Source organism: Papio anubis, chromosome 1 (genome assembly GCF_008728515.1).
Source record: "Papio anubis isolate 15944 chromosome 1, Panubis1.0, whole genome shotgun sequence".
NCBI classification, from domain to species: Eukaryota; Metazoa; Chordata; class Mammalia; order Primates; family Cercopithecidae; genus Papio; species Papio anubis.
The window spans coordinates 42,898,233-42,915,960 of record NC_044976.1 but is presented as its reverse complement, the minus strand read 5'-3'; the positions used below and the strand labels follow the sequence as shown (position 1 = coordinate 42,915,960).

General features: G+C 45.1%; 1 protein-coding gene and 1 long non-coding RNA gene across 6 annotated transcripts in view; one reads left to right on the top strand and one right to left on the bottom strand.

Moving 5' to 3' along the window:
- The window catches only part of LOC103884480, a 55,097-nt gene extending 42,815 nt beyond the window's left edge, over positions 1 to 12,282 (top strand). Inside the window, exons 5-6 of the long non-coding RNA XR_004184848.1 lie at positions 10,664 to 10,789; positions 12,196 to 12,282. This is a non-coding gene — a long non-coding RNA (uncharacterized LOC103884480). The remainder of the gene's footprint in view (positions 1 to 10,663; positions 10,790 to 12,195) is intronic.
- RNF220 (ring finger protein 220) overlaps positions 1 to 17,728 on the bottom strand; it is a 252,268-nt gene that overhangs the window by 226,559 nt on the left and 7,981 nt on the right. The window lies entirely within an intron of this gene.

The window sequence follows — 17,728 nt, the reverse complement described above, 5'->3', positions numbered from 1 at the left end:
ATAAATAAAAATAAACTTTTATTTTGGAATAGTTTCTAGATTTATGGAAAAATTGCAAAGATAGTAGAAGAGGGTTTCCATATACTCTTCATCCAGTTGTCCCTATTACTAACATATTAGTAATATGGTAGATTTATCACAACTAATGAACCAATATTGATACATTATTAACTATATTTAGATTTCCTTAGTTTTTTTCCTAATATCCTTTTTTGTTTCAGTGTCTCCAAATTAACTTTTTAAAATCATAAACTAAATTTTTTAATTATATAAATAATACATCACATGTTAACTATTCAAATACTGCAGAAGAGCATACAAGAAAAAGTATTACTCGCTTCTTCCTACCTAGTCATACTTCCCAGGGGAAACTAGCATGAACAGTTCCGTATGTATCCCTCCGATGTTTTATATACATATACAAAGATAGACATGAATGTATGTTTTTTTCGATACAAAGAGGTTGTTTTTTCTCTGTACCTTGTTTTACAAATAAGCACTTACGGCTCTAACTCATTTTTTTAACCACTATGTAGTATTCTATAATATAGATATATCATTATTTTACCAATTCCCTATCAGTGTACATTTAGATTGTTTGTTTTTTTTCCACATTACAAACAATATTATAAAGAACATACATCTTTTTTTTTTTTTTTTTGAGACGGAGTCTCGCTCTGTAGCCCAGGCTGGAGTGCAGTGGCCGGATCTCAGCTCACTGCAAGCTCCGCCTCCCGGGTTCACGCCATTCTCCTGCCTCAGCCTCCCGAGTAACTGGGACTACAGGCGCCCGCCACCTCGCCCGGCTAGTTTTTTTCTGTATTTTTTTTAGTAGAGACGGGGTTTCACCGGGTTAGCCAGGATGGTCTCAATCTCCTGACCTCGTGATCCGCCCGTCTCGGCCTCCCAAAGTGCTGAGATTACAGGCTTGAGCCACTGCGCCTGGCAGGATAAATTCTTAAGTCGAATCCCATCAAAGGATATTTGTATTTAAATTTTTTGTAGACAGACATTGCTGAAAGGCCCTCCAAAGAGCCTCTGCTGCCTTATAAGCCTACCAACCACACATCCAGGCCCTGTTTCCCCACTCCTTCATCAACAATTGTATGCCATCAAACAAATTACTCACAATTCCTTGAAATGCTTCACATTTTCCATCCTCCGACCTCCATCTCACATTTTCCCTCCTTCTTTTTAGCTCTCTGGCTACTTTTGGTTTTCTTCCCACCTTCCCTGTGAAGGTTGTCCTGTACTTTTTTCTACACTTAAACTCTTGACTCCCCTCCTCACTTCTCTAACATCATTCTTCCTGCTCACAAATGTCCCTTACAGTTTCTCTGCTGCTCAGCATGACTGAATAAAGAACAGACACTTCCTCTGCTCTCCCAGCCTGCTGGCCCTCCTGAACCAAGAGACAATGTTAATAGGGACACCTGAAAATCCTTAATCTGGGTCAATATATTCAACTTGGTGTAATGCTAGGAGAAAACATCTGGAAGAATTTGCATTGTTTCCTTTGTTAAAATCTTATCTGTTATTTTTTTTCTACATTCCACACCTGGATAGGATTCCTTTCTTTAAAACGATAGCTCAAAATTGGTATTCCTTATTCCCCCCAGCTTTTTTATTTAAGCTAGTGTTGGAGTGGAGGCAAAAGTAGAGGTGGAAGGAAAGAAAAAAAAATCCACAAGTGGCAGACTGAAGAGTAGGAATGAAAGTGCAGAGAGGGAAGAGGTGAGGAGGCAAAAGACAGTTTTGGGGAAAATGTCAACCTCTTAAGTCCTCTAAGAGTTCTTTACTTAATTTCATCACCACTTCCTTCATTCTAAAGCTCTAAAAACACAATCGGGGCAGGAGTGGGTTGGAGGGTGGGGCACAGTGGAAGGGGGAGTGAAAGTATCCAGTTCCTCCAACTGCAACTTTCCCCCACCCCAACTTCTTATCCAGCAAAGCTCTATCCACCACCAGGAATCAGCTTAATAGAATAAACCACTTAGGGCTAAGGCTCAGAGGAAGTCAAAGACCCCACAATCTCCTTGCCTATTAAGCCTCTTAGAAGTTAGAATGCAGCTAAAGAAAAGTGATATTATGGCCGAGCTCCTTAGAAAGAACACAAGGATGCGAAGTCGGAAAAGAGGGAGGCCAGTTTGGGGGTTTATGAGCATCCATCGTTAACTAAAGATGATGGGGCGGGGCGGGATAGTGGAGTGGGAGCGAAAGCAGCCAGCTGTGAGAACAGTGCTTGGAAGTCTTCAAGTTGAGATTTAGGAGAAGAGTATTTGTAGAATGTACAAATGTGATGAGCTCTAAATAGAGCCAAAGCCATTTTTTCCCCTTAAAGGGGAAAACACAGTCTTAAGCATTATGTAAGTAATTAGAAAACTGGAAAAATAAAGCAGCCTGCAATGGTTCCTTCCCAGCTCAAATTTCCCAGTGATTCGAGGCATTCTATCACTTCCTCATCCTCTCCTCAAAATAGCTGGTAAAGAGTAAATGGTCCACAGACTTGCTATCTGAGTTGGCTGACCAGGCAGAGGCATAGAACAGGATTCATCAAGCCCTTTACTAAACCCAGAAAAAGTCCTTCTGGCTTACTGTCCTTCCTCGGATGGGAGTTTAGTGTAGAATTCTAGTTATTTCCACTCTGTGCCTTTTCGGGTATTTTTAAAAGGGGGTCATTGGGTGAGTGCTAAACTCATCCTTGCTCCAGCCCCCATATAACTGAAACCAAGAAGGAAAGACAACATTATAGATATCAACTCCTGAATATCAACTGGAAGATTTTTCAGCCGTAGGAAGACTTGTCATAAACTGCACAAACTTGTGAGAGTTCAGGGCTTGCTGAAGTCACTGTCCCCATAATGCAGTTAGGAGTAGAGGTAAGAGGTGGAGGAACCCAGTTTAAGAGACCTCAAATCTGTGCCCAAACCCTTATATTAATTATACCTAACATTTATTGAAGGCGTACTTTGTGCCAGGCACTGTTCCTAGGACTTTATTTGTATTTTCTATTAACTCATTTAATCCTTATAACACCCCTAAGAGATTGATACTAGTGTTCATCCCACTTTACCCTGAGGAAATGGAGGCACAGAAAGAGTAGGTGCATCTGTCTCGTCTCACAGATTTAGCTCTTCTTAAACTACTATGTCTGTAAAGCGCATTGGGTGTTAGCAGATACTAAATCATCTTCCTCCATCCCACCAAAGGGTACGTTTGACAAATTTTTTTTCTTAGATCATAACTAGTAAGTTCCAGGCAATGAACTGGGGACTGGGAACAGAGATCTTAGAATAGGACACAGCTCCTACCTCAAGGAACTCACAGTGCAGGGAGGGTGAAAAGGGCTTGTGAATGGGCCAAAATAAATTGTGCCTAAGGGCTGCCACACTGCAAAAGGCTCCTATCAATTTTTCAAGTATGGATACAGCCTGACATACATATATGAAGTGCTCAGAACAGTGTCTGGCACACAGTGAACAAATACAAGTATTATTCTTGTTACCTCGTGAATCTGACCCATAGGTCTCCCTCTCCTGGAGTGTCCTTCCTTCTCATTGACTCTGGAGTTAGACTGCCTGGGATCTGAACCTCTTCTCTCACACTTGCTTGTGTGACAATGGGCATATTGCTTAAACACTGTGCATCAGTTTCCTCATCTGTAAAATGGAGACAAACAACACCTATCTCATAGGGATTTTATGAGGATTAAATAAATTATTACCTGTAAAGCATTCAGAATAGTGCCTGACACATAGAAAGTGCTCGAAGTGTCAGCTATTATTATTAAGAGTGATACTATGTTCTTCTCTTTGCCTGCAGTCATTTCACGTGCAATAAAAAGACTGAATTTAAATGCATCTGGCTTGGTTAGTTTAAGGAGGATAGGAAGTCTCTGGGACTAAATGAGAGGCGAACAGGACCCCTGGGAACTTGGAGGAATAACCCTGGAACTTGTTAATTAAGATCTTGTTAATGAATCTGCTTGTTAATGGTCTATTAAATAATCACACAATGAAGTTTACCGCACAAGTAAAGTCTTTTTCTTTCTTTCTTTCTTTTCCTTTTTTTTTTTTTTTTTGAGACAGAGTCTTGCTGTGTTACCCAGGCTCGAGTGCAGTGGCACAATCTTGGCTCACTGCAACCTCTGTCTCTCCAGTTCAAGCAATTCTCCAGCCTTAGCCTCCCAGGTAGCTGGGATTACAGGCATGTGCCACCATGCCCAACTAATTTTTGTATTTTTTAGTAGTGATGGGGTTTTGCCACGTTGCCCAGGCTGGTCTTGAACTTCTGACCTCAGGTGATCCGCCTGCGTTGGCCTCTCAAAGTGTTGGGATTACAGGAGTGAGCCACTACACCGGGCCTAGTAAAGCCTTTTTCAAATTCTTGCTCTTTCCAATCCTCCTGGCCCAGCTTTAACTTCTAAAGATCTCGCCCAAGGGGCAAGCCCTTCCAAATCTGACAGGGACCTCTTCATCTTGTCATACTGGCCGACAGAGCATGGCTATTCTTGCAGCCTAGGAAAGGTCTCTAGGGCAGAAAGCCCTCTTCGTCTTGATTCTGCCTATCATTCCTCAGGCCAAAGCACTGTGCCTCTGAGCCAAAACATCTCCCTCCACAAAATAGGAATAGAGTCACTGGCCCTGGAAACGGAAAAATAAAGATGCTCTGAGCTTTGCTGAGAAGAAGGCAAAGGGTAAACTTCTTTCAGTGGGAATTTAGCAGACAAAATTTCAGCTGAGATGTCACAGATCTGTATAGAAAATGGCCTGCCAACTTACATTCATAAAAAGTCTACAAGAATTGGGTAACTTCTGCCCCCAAACACCTAGAAAAATAGTGCTGCAGCCGGTCTCAGGGAATGCAGACTGTCCTCTGTAGCTCAACTTCAAGGAGGGAATGGCATGTCATGTTCCCTCTAGGTTGAACACTCAGGCATTTCATAAACTATTTTAGCCCCCGGAAGACCATTTTGCTCTTCAGACAGACGTAGACAGACATATTGCAAGTACCTATGTGTATGTGAGAGTATGGCATCTATACGGTTACTTTTAGATTACAAAACACATCTGGATTATTTACTTACTCAGCAACCCTGTAGGGTAGGGGAGGGATTATCTGCCATCTCCCATTTTACATATGAGGAGCTGGAGCTCAGAGAAACAGAGACTTACCCAGTGTCACACGGCTAGTAAATGACAGGCCCGGAGCTTCTGACTGTGCTCTTGCCCTATCACTGAACCGTTCCTCTATTTCTAGTCATCACCTCCCACTTGTAAACGTGCCAGGAGGTGCCCAGTGTTATGGTGGATCCTGTGTGGCCCTTCAGACTATGTCCAAGTGCGTACAGCCAGCTGGCAACTCTGCAAACTCAACAGAAGAACAGTGATCCTGGGTTCATTCACTTTAACAACAAATATTTATCAAGTCGGGCACTACATGAGGGGACACGCTAGATGGAGTCACATAAGGAGACAGACATGCACCCATGGGAGAGGCATAAGTAAGCAAATAGTTACAATTTAACGTGATGAGTGTTTTTAAAGGGGGAATTATGTTGGGGGGAAAAATGCCATCCCCAACTCCAGAAGCAAGGTTGACGAGAGCATCCCCTCCTGCGCAGGTACCCAAAGCCCCCTGAACCTCTCAGAGCAAGCCCCTAGTCACGGCTCACTGAACCTTCTACCTGGTGGCAGCTGCCCCTGGAAGGGTTAAAGCTTAAAGCAGAAAGCCAATCTGCAGGTGTTGGTGACTAATTCTGCCACTGAGAGATTCCTCTAACGCTCCAACTTTTATTTCTTTACAAATGAGCATTTGAAAGCTCAAGGGCTGCGGAAGAGGAGAGAGGAGGCTGGCAAAACACACACACCAAACCCTCTCCAGCCCCTTCTCGGCAGAACAACAGCAGTGAGAAGATAAGCTGGCTGGAGCCCAAGGAGCACCGCAGCGCACAGTGGCCTCCTTCGCATCTGGCTAAGCACCTCCAGCCCCTCCACTGGGCTACCTCATCATTATAATATTGCACCAAGAAGGGGAGGCCTGGGTACATACAGTCAGTTGATCAGCAATAAGAGAGGCGAGGGAGGCAATCCGAGGAGGAGCAGTGGCAGAGGGGGAGCTGGGACAGGTGGACAGATCCTCCCCGAGACAGGAGACTGGATGAGAAAGGTACTGTTTGTGAGCAGATCCCTGGGTCTTCACCCTTCCCCTGCCTGCCCAGACTCTTCAGTGGGCTTCCATCCTCTTCCTTTCTTCACCCCCAAGTCCTCACTCCCCTTTCTGCAAGGCCAAACACCTCGGCGAAACCTTCCCCTGAGACTTTCACCCTAGAAGAGTGATTCCTAAACCTTAAGGAGCACAAGATTCACCTGGGATGGCTGCTTGCTAAATATACAGTTTGTAAGCTGCATTCCTTATGATTGTGAATACGAAGTGTAGTGTGGGCCCTGGGAATGTGCATTATAAATAACATTCTTCACCCCACCCCCATCCCTGTCCCCATCCTCTACTACCACCACCACAAGTGATCTGAAGCAGACAGTCCTTAGATCACATTTTAGGAAAGCCAGCCTCAGGGATGACTCTCTCTTGAAATCCTAGTGCCCTTCCTGTCATTTTACACTATCATTTCTTTTTCATATATACAGTTTAGCTACTCACCTTAACCATAAGGCCGTCAAGAAGAGGAAGTATTATCTCCTACTTCTTTGATTCCCCTGCAAACAGCACCGAGCACAACGCTCTACACACAGGAGCTCAGGAAATGTTCGTGGATGTACAGCGATGATGAAGATAAGAGGCCAGGGAAGGAAAACCACAGTGGGGATGGTGGAGTCCAGAGGCCCCGGCTAGAAGGAACTGTTTTTAGCATGCCGACGTGTGCCAGGCTGGAACAACGGTTTGCTTCGCCTCCTTTTTTCCCTTCCTCAATACTCTTGGCACTACACGCCTAACCTCCCTTGTGAAAGTCAAGCCTGAGCAATGCACCTCCCAGAGGAAACTTTGCCAAGAAACTCTGCCAAGAATCCCGGGTGCTATGTGGCTCAGTTTAACGGCCAAGCGAGTACTCTAGGCCCTGAGACCTGTCACGTTTCCGGGTAGGGCAAAGGATACAGCTAAGCCTGAACTTTAGTAAAAGGATGAGGGCCCTTAATCTACCTCACTAAACATCAGCAGGGCAATGGCCCTCCTTCACTCAGCAAGTATTTCCTGAGTATCTACTCTGTGCCAAGCATGGCTCTGGGTGCTCACGGGTCCTCTGGTGGTTAAGATAGCATATGTCATCAGAAAGCATTTTTCTAGTGACATATCTTTAGAAAGCTACTTTAAAAGCGGGACCCTAGATGATGATGAGCCTCAGAGCCACATAAGCACCGAATGGACATTCTCAAGAATTCCTGGTTATAGGATGAAGCGCTATAGACATCCAAGGTCAGGTCTCAGGTCCTGGCAGGGAACAATTCTATTCTCACTTCACTGTGACCAATCCTTGGCAGTTCTGGAGTTCTTTCTTCCACTCTCAGATACTATAGCTTGTCCAAAAAAAGCAAACTGCTACTCTTAGCTCCTTTGAATAAACAACTCCTTCTTGATTTTCAGATATCAGCTTAAAGGTCACTTGCTCCAGAAAGCTATCCCTGACTCTTACACAAGATTAGATGCTCCAACGTCTAAGTCTCATGGCATGTTATATTTACCCTATGATGCAGTTTTCGCAGCATCCTGCAATTGCTAACTAAACTTTGAAGTCCAGTAAGGCAGGGACTATAATCTGTCTTGCACATCAGTCTATTCCCAGTACCCAGCATGGTGCCTGGAACAATGTAGGCATGCAGTAAATACAGCTGAATGATTCAACGAACTAATGACTGCATCATATTTGACCAATGAGATGGCAACTGAGTCATGTCTCACATACTCTGCCACAGTTTTATCCACTGCCACCAACAAATAGCTAAGATGAAGCAGTACTATTCCTTCTGTGGGACCAGTATCTTATGGAGGTAAAACTGGGGCTCACAGCGACACCCCAATACAAACTCCAGTAGGCACTTCTTATGGGATCAAAGATGGATTCAATACTACACAGTCAATATAGTGTCATCAAGAGCCTGAGAGCTATTCTGGCCATGAGCCACAGACTTGGTTTCTCACAAGTCACTCAACTTCTCACAGGGTCAGCTTTCTCATGAAGAGGACAGTAGGCACTTTAGCAGCGGGTACTCTCTTTAAATAAAGAAGAAATGACAATAAAGATCTCCCCACACCATGATGGTAAGTTGGAAGAAGGAGGCAGCATTTGCAGTGAAGCCTCGCTGTGGTTAGGAAAGGGTTAAACCCATGTCTGGGTTCTTTTCCCCGTAAATCAGCCTTGACTGCTGCTCTGTCTGAATGAAGCCCCACCAGGTTGGCCTGTCAGGAAGGAAGCCCATGCGTCCAGACTTTTGTTGTTCTAAGGATTTTTTTTTTTAATTTTACTGCTCAGGAAGGAAGCTGAAGCCTAGGCCCTAACTGCAGTCCTGCTGATTCCTCAGCCGAGCATGCACCACTGCCCTTACCGCTCCAGCTACCTCTCAGGCTCCGCTCCTTTTCTAGAATTCCTTCTGAACCATGATTTTGGCATTTGGACCTAAATCCCAGACTTTCCCCTTTTTTAAGAACCAAAAATTAAGAACATTCAGCATTTCCCTTCCTACCTAGCACACACCTTTGTGACCATATGTGGGAAAGGCTGAGGACAGACAGGGAGCAGAATTGGGTGCTCCATGACCTTCAGAGACACTTTACTTCGAAAGGCGAGTTGAACCCTTCCTTTAAATGGAGCCATGAAGGAGTTGATAGAGACTGAGGTATCAGATGACTGGCTTCCAACAGCTATTTCTGCTACAAACATGTGTGGGCATGAGGCTCTTCAAACATGAGCTACTCTATTTAAATAACAGACTCAAATCCGAAGTCCTCAGGCACAGGGTCAGTCTTCCCCACTCCCATCCTTCTACTCCCCACCTCTCCCACTGACATGCAGAGTCATTCTCTGGTATTCCCAAGTCCCATGGGGCTTTTTTTCTACAAAGAGAAAAACACTGAGTTTATCTGTGCCTTCAGGGTAATGGACAGCCCTCTTTTACTCCTAGGAGAATGCACACAGACACTATGCCCCGCCCAACTCTGCCCTCCCCTTCCCCCTGCTAATCCCTCCCCAGGCAGCACCCCCATCTCAGTCCTGCTGCTGTATTTCTCTTCTGACCTACAAGGCCCCTTCAAGCCCTGTCCTAAGCCTCCCCCAAGCAGAAACAATCCATCATGCTGTGGGACTGTGACACACACAGATGGGGGAAGGTTCACAGATCTGTCTCACATAGGCAAGAGGGTAAAAGTGTCTGTATAACTTAAAATCTAAGGACACACGAGAAACCCAGGGATTGTGAATTCAAATACTAGTCAAATACTATTACAGCAAATCTCATTACATGTAGTCCGAATCTCTATCACACACAAATTCTAATAACCCATTGATTTCAAACAATATCCAGTAATATAAAATCTCAGAATAAGAAAATACCGTGATATTTGGCTTTTTTAACCCAGGCCACTGCCTAGACATCCAACCCTAGTCAAGTCCTCTCCCGACTCCCAGACTCAGTTTCTCTAACTCGACTACTACCTTGCTTCTAAATAAAACAAGGGAGAAAGAGGTCAGGAGGACACCAGGGCTAATCCTGGTGGATGGATAATAATGAAGGGAGGAGAAGTAGCTGGCCATCACAGAAATGGGCTTTCGAGCCTTTCTCCCTCCCTCTTTCCACATTGCCATGAGGCATGAGTATGTGAAAGGACCCTACATACATTGCTAGTTGTTAATGACCCTGTGTTTGGCTATATCAGTGCTTGTAACAAGCAAGGTTATACCACCAGATTGTCCTTGAAATAATAATAGTAACTAAGTATCGAACACTTAGTATGTGTGAGAAACTGTTCTAAGCATTATCTGTGTATTTAATCTCATTAGTCCTTCCCAACAACCCTTTAGGTTTGTGTAATTCCCATTTTGCAGGTGAGAATACTGAGGCCCAGAGAGATTAGGTAACCTGCCTGGTATCAGAAAGCAAGTAAGCTAACAGGTCAGGACTTAACTCCAGAGGCCAAACTCATAATGACTATGTTATATTGCCTCCCCAACTTTGATCTGAAACACCTTCAAGTTGAGGCTCAAAGGGGCAAATATAGCTTTTATTCCTCTAACAGGTATTTATTATGCTAGGCCACTCTGACTTGCTTTAAATCAAACCCCCAGAAGCAAGGTCAAATGAGAGCAATATAGGATTAGCTGGCACCTCAATGGGAATCATATACCTGAAAATAAAGCAAAGGCGTCTCCAGGGCTGGCCCTTGCCGCTTCCCTACAGCTTTCTGTCTCTGCAGCACTAAGATGGATGTAAAGCCATAAGTCTAGTCTGCAAATGAATTTCGGTGGAAAAAGACGACTCTTGCCTGGTAAGTCACACTCAAACTTACTGGGCTTGATTTCTCTTAAGACTGTACAAAAGGTTCCTTCTTCACTCACATAGCTCCAGATTTTCCTAAAGCTTCAGATCTGTTAACAGAATGTACTGGACACAGCACCATGTCTCCCCACCAAAAGCACAACTTTGATTTCTTCTAGGTCATCTTCAACCAGAACGCATTCCACAGAGAAAACTGACAGCCACATATCCGAATTGCCAGATGGTTACATGTGTCTACAAAACCTCCACATCATTGACTGTTTCCAACTTCGGCGAGGATCTAGGTAGAAACTTTTTTCTAAAATACACACCAAAAGCAGATCCGTATGTGTGAACTCCACGATAGGGGATGTAATGTTGTGGGAAAACATTTGGAGAGGGGATAGACTCCAATCTTACATTTCTAAGGGTTGAGAGAAATAAGCAGATTTAAATTTTTGTTAAGTTATAAACAATTTTGTATTAACAGTACCCCAAGTAATAAAATAAGTCTATATTTGAGAGAGGTTATTTCGCAAACTCTTGGAAAACACCCTCCCTACCTTTGTAATCATGACACCTCAAGGCATAAATAAGTCCTTCCTTTATTTCCTCAAACCTCTATGCCTTTGGGATAGCACAGTCCTACACATACTGTTCTGTGCAATGCTGAAGAGTGGTAAGATAATGAAAACTTAAAAGTAAAAACTAGATTATAATCACCACCATTAAGGTATTCAATATGTAATGAACACTAAACCCCTTTATATGATTGGTACCTGGCAAAAAATAGTAATTTTTTTAAACACTAAAACTAAAGTAGTGTGATTAAGATAACAGAAAGGTCCAATCCATTGGGTAAGGCTGGAAGATGATAAATTCCTTCTGCTTACTTAGCATCTACCAGGTGTTCTGATTCATACCACAGCCTATGATTTCTCCAGGCCCAACATGTAGTCCCAATCCAGGATCTTTTCCTGGAAAAGGAGTAAGAAAGTTCTTTCGCAGAAGATTCTCCTTCTTGCTGCAAAGAAAGAGATACTTACAAATTCCTACCGTGTAGCACACATGTGAAGTTACATGTGGATAGCAACACATTCTGTTCAACCATAGACGCCACAATTTAAATGATACTTAAAAAAATTTTTTAAAGGCATTTTAGCTGATATATAGCAATAAATTATCCTTCAGTCTGCAGTTCATCTCTCTTTAAGACGGGATAAAACGGTGCTGGGAAATGCTGTTAAACTCTTAGGAGCAAATATGCAAGTCCAAACAATATTGCTATTTTGGTGTTTAAAATTACTGTGGATTTTACAATGAAATGTACCATCACTCCAAATCTCAAGTATTTATAAAGAGCACGTCCCAACGTGTGCTTTGATATTTATTAACCACATGGATGTGGTTAATAAGTGGTTAATAAGAGTTAAAAATAAGAAAAACTATTATAAAAATATAACTCTATTAAATATGTTGTCACTCCAAATCTCAATTACTTACAAAGAATACATTTCAATGTGTGCTAACATTTATTAACCAGATGGATATAGTTAATAAGGGTTAAAAATAAGAAAACCAATATAAAAGTATAATTCTATTTTCCAGTTTCCTCTTCCCTGCCTAATGAGGAAAGGGGATGGGGAGGGACAGCAACTTTTGTTATTTGGATACAATGTGTGTTTTTTTTTTTTGTTTTCAAACAAAAAAGGGCCACAAAATAATCAACCTGGGGCCGCTGACCGGAAGGCAGCCCCGGAAAACTTCCCGTGGGAAGAGTTCCAGAAATTGCCCGGACTTTAACAAGTCCCGCTGTGCTGGCTGCGAGCCTCAGACCGTCAGAGGCCACCGCGACTCGCCTTGCCCGAATGCCAGCAATCCCGCCGAAGCACGGAGCCCTGGACTTAGGAAACATTCCCCGGTACATTTTTACAGATTTGAAAAGCAGGAAGGGAAAAACATTTCGAGCCGAAAGGAGAAATCTCAGAGTCCTGGGGGCACCGAGGGGCCAGCGAGGTCCCCAGGCGCTGTACACACGTCCAACCTCCCTCCTCCACGCGCCCTGCTCCCCCACCCTCTTCCCATCCCTCCTCCCCCAGGCAGAACGCTCCCCACGCAGTGGCCATCCCCACGCCCGCGCTGTGTCCCCTTCACGCCCCGTGCACCCACTAGCGCCTCCTGCGCGCTCCCATGCACCCCGACGTCGCGTGGGCGCCCCCCCTTATCCCTCACCCCGGTCCCCACTCTCTTCTGCTCAGACGGCGTAGAGGAAGCCGATCGGGGACTGGGTTCTTAGTGCGACTTGGGGGCGCGGGGACGTGGAGGGCGAGGCGGGGCAGGGCGGGGGGCGCGACGGGCTCTCGTGTGTGCGGCCGCGGGCTGGGCGCTCCCGGCTCTCCAGGCGGCGCGCGGAGTCCTCCCGCGGCCTCCAAGTGCGGCAGAGCGACGGCGAGATCACCAACATTTCTGAAACCACTTGCAAGCTGCCTCGGTGGCGGAGGCTGGGGGGTCCCTTGCAAGTGAGCGAACGGGGCCCACTTCGTGGCCTGGTCTCCCCGGGGCCCGTTCTCGAGCCTCTCCGCGCCCCCTCCCCCAGACGATCAATTACCAGCCACCCTTCTGCCGGGAGCGGCGAGGGGCTGGCGGGCGGCCGCGAGGAAACGGCAGCCCGGATCACTTCTGCATGACAATTGATGGGAGGGAGGGCGCGGGGCGAGGAGGGAGGACGGCTGCGGTGTCCGTTTTCTCACCATGGTGATTAGGCATTCCGGCCGTAAGAGGAGGCAGCCGCCGCACAGAGCGGCGCGGCGTGGAGCGAGGGCAGGGGAAGAGCGGGAGCACAGCTAGAGCGAGCCCAGCCGCCGGGCGAGCGGCGCGCCGAGCCAAGCCAAGCCAGGCCAGATGGCTCTGCAGCCATCAGGGACCGCTCCCGTCCAGCCCGGCTCCACGTTAGCTGTGCAAACATTTCTTTATCCCAACAAGACAATTAAACCCAGCAGCATGAAAAAGAGTCTCCATGACTGTGTGGGGAGTGAACAACCAGAAACAACCACACACATCACAGGAGTTCTTGCCCCCGGGGAGTGGGGGAGAACCCGGGAGCAGCTGAGGGAGAGTCAGGCTAGGTCTGGGCAGTCAGGACAGAGGGAAGCATCTGACCCAGCTCTTCTGGCGATTTGCTGGCCCTTTCCCAGTGGTCATCTGTCCCAGCTGCAACCCAGAGGTGCAGCCTGGCCACCTGGCATGCCCCAAACATTCTCCCTAGCAAGAGCAACTCTCCTAAAAGCCCAGAGTGGAGTCCCTGCCCACTCCACTCCCAGAGCCCTTGGAAAGTATCCCCCTCACCCCAGCCCTCCCCATTCCAGGCTGCCTTTGGCCTAGATGGGCTCAGCTGATTTGACTGTTAGAACACAGGGTCTTCAATGATACACGCCTTTATAAAGACACAGAGTACAAAATACCATCTCCTACTCAGGGCTTTTGGGACCCAAGAATGGCTGCCCAAGTACATCAAAGATGAGAGCAAAGCGGAACATCCAGGAGCTGCCGTGAGCCATCAGGTTTCCTGCCTCCCTGTGACTCTGCCTGGCCACAGTGAAGGGCAAGGAAAGAGGGCAAAGTCAAGCCACTTATGGTCAGTGCCCATCTATCCCTGGGGTAAAGCCAGAAGGCAGGGCCAGTCACCACTCCACGTGGGCAGTTCTGGGCCCTCTCGGCCCTTTGGTGAGCATGTATACTTCGCCAACTCCAATCTGGGCTGAGTGGACAGGCTGGCAGGCTGGCCAAAGGCTGTGTCACACAGGCAGGAATCTGGGCACAGGGGCAGCCTGAAGAGAACCATCAGGAAATGCACACGACAGGAGTCAGAATACTAAGGGGGTAATAAATGTACAGATTCTAACACAAGACAGCAGACAATACTTATCTTCCCTTTTGTTGTAAAGTTTCCTTAATGAGGAAATGTTTATTTTAAAGGCCCTGGGAAACATCGCTGTAGACACTTCATATGTAAGGCACACGTGAACTATTTGTAATTGGTCCATAAATTTTAGCATTATTTACCTGGACAACGAGCCTTGGGGACTGGTTCGGGGAGTGACAATAAACAGGAGTTACCTCAGTCCCCTTCCTGGGGAATTACGCATCCTCCATGAATGGCTTCTCACAAAACGCTTCTCCCATTTTCCAGGGCAAGTCAGTCAGTCCTGTAGAGTAAAGACTGCTTGTTTCCCATAGAGCCCAACACCTCCCTCAGGAATCACCTGTGAAGCCAGGTGGATGGACAGGCGAGCAAACCAGAATCACCGACCAGGAAAGATGATGTTTGACCCAAAAAGCTATATTTCTGTCTACAAAAATGCCTGTTTAATCACAAAAGAAATCCTGCCTACCACTACCCAGATTTAAGAAAGAACATGTGTGCATTACACCATGTCTGCAGGCCTCTCTTTCCAGTGGGCTCGCAAGTGGACATATCTGCATATTGATGCAGTGTGTGAGCAGGGGGTGGCTGCAACAGTAAAAACTATCAGTGTTTCCATTATACAACTGATTTCTTAATGACCTAAAACTCAGTCATAAAAACTTCTGCTCTAAGTAAAGGACACACATCCCCATTCTCACCCCCCGCCCCCACCCACCAACAAAACTCTAAAGCTAAATGCTTACTTTGGAGTTTGACTGCTGCATTTAATTAAAATGTTTAAAAAATATTTTATGAAAAGGTATTTACATGAAGAGAACTGAAAAATGAGTCAACCAAAGCAGCAATTAACTCTAAATTTTAAGAATAAATATATATACATACATACACATATATGTGTGTGTGTATATATTAACCATATATGGTTAATTTGGGCAATCTGGCAAAAGCACTGTGTCCTATCACTCTGCTCATCTGAACACTTTTTATCCTCTGTCTTTTCATATCCCCATCCCCCGTCACTGCCCCCATCTGCCCCTGAAGCTCTCTCTCCCTTTGGAAGCAGTCTTGTATACTGTCACTCGATTATCTGAGAAATATTACTTATTTCAAAACGGTTCTGTAGGGAGGACCTGAAAGGCATCTAGTGGGAATAATCAGGCCTTCTAACGGCCCTTAAATATGTATTTACATAAAGCAGACCATAAATATTCCGACACACGTCGGCATATGACAGGAGCCAAGAAAGCTGCTGCAGACTTTGTCTTAGTGCCTCTTCAACCCTTCCTTACAGAAAAATACTTCTCCTGCCTTCCAAAAATTCGCAATCAAAAGCACAAATGCTATCCAGTGTGACCCAGTGAGGGATGTGCTAACCACCTAAGGTAAGGAAGGGAGGAAAGAGCACAAATCCAGGGCGACCACAGGGTAGCACAGCCTCCTTTTCACTTTGCACCTCTGTTTCTTATTAAAGATTAGTCACAAATGCAACTCTGGATAATAACGTGGGTATACAAACACCCTCCCCTCACAGACACTCCTATAGGTTTTATGCTTGTGTACAAGAAAAAAAGGAGAACACAAGGTACTCTATAAGGGAAGAATATTTTAAATGAATAAAAGAAGAAAAGGACTCCAATTTCTATAACACTACATTGGAAATAAAGAAGTTTCCCCACCCTTCTGATCAGAATCTCATTAATTTCAAGGTCAGAATTCCATTTCACTTTGGGAGACAGACTCATTTAATTTTTCTCCACCCAGGCGTATTCCTGTGTGAGGGATCCATCTCCATGGGGGATGCCACCACCACACAATGCAAACCAGGCAAACAGAAGAGTTATGGCTTTGACACTCAGAGAGGAATGGATATCCACGTCTATGAGTTCTGACTTGACTAACAAGCTTCCTCCTGCTCTGGAGTCTGATACAGGTTTGGGCTAAAAAGACAGAAAAATGGACACAAGCTGGATCTGTTAGGTAAGAAGAGAGGGATCTCAATCTCCAGATGTTACTTTGTGGCATATTAGTTATGAGAGGATTTAATTTTCAACTTGTATTTGGAGGGAAAAAAAGGGGTAGAACCTGTCATACCCTAACACAAGGCAGTTTTAGCTGGAGGTCACATTACAACTAGCCTTGATCACTTGCACATCACCGGACAAGCAAAAACTAAAATAAAATAAAATAAAATTGACCAACACAATGCCGATACCTGTTCAGCAGGTATATCCAAGAAGCAGGATCACAAGACACACAAGTCAACAGAAAGTGAAAAGGTGAAAGAGAGCCAAAGCCAAAGGGAGAGGACAACACTAGCAGTGGTGCTGTCAGCCAGCAGCCTTCTCCCTTAAGTGGGGAGGTCTCCGGCTTACAGACGCTGACATAAAAGACACACTTGCAACATATTTCAAAACCAAAGAGCGATGGATTTACAAGGCAGGTTGATTTTATGATGACTTTTATTGAAAAGGTACGCTGGGTTTAGGCAGATGCCTTTTAGCGCAGGAAAGTTAACACAGTGCCTAATTCAAGGAGACAGCCTGAGGAAGCAGTGGCGACAGGGGAGAGAGCTGCAATGTCTCTATTACTCTCCTCGGCATCATAAAGAGGAGGGAAAAAATGGTATTCGTGTTGGTGGTTATAGAGAGGACGGGAGCATGAAAAAATAGAGAAAAGGGGAAGGCAAACCTCAGATGTAGTTTTCTTAAGAAAATAAAATGAAGCAAATCTGAGAACAAAGGGTTGGGTGGAAAAAACACCCTCAGTTCATAAATTTTCACCAGGCTTGAAGAAAACTGCTCTGTCTACCCACAGCCCAAAAGCTTCAAAACACAATTATTTTCTGATTATATTAGAGCAAAAGATTGCAGGGTTCAGCACTCCTAGTCTACAAGTTCCAAATAAAGGTTTAGTTCCAACTATGAGTAAGTGTAGCCAGAGCCCAACAAGGCACTTGGAGAACATGAGAAAAAACTGTTTCATAAGCAGAAATTAATAACAGTTGTGAACATCAAATATGGAGCAGTCCCACAGGTCAACCGTGTCTAGTCCTAAAAGTGAGCCCCAGGATAAGCATCCAGCAAACCTGTGAAATCCCAAGAGAGGTCGGCTTTCTAGCCTTGCGATCGCAAGGAAAACACAGCTGTTTGAAATGCTTTATGGTGATTGACGACACCTTTGTCCTTCTCTGAAAAATAGCCTGATGTGGACAAGGGCTGAGAGTTGTGAAAATAGAATCACGTGGAGTCTGCTGGATGTGATACAATGGAAAAGCTAAAAAATAACACTAAGATCAGACAAACATAATGAGGACAGCAAA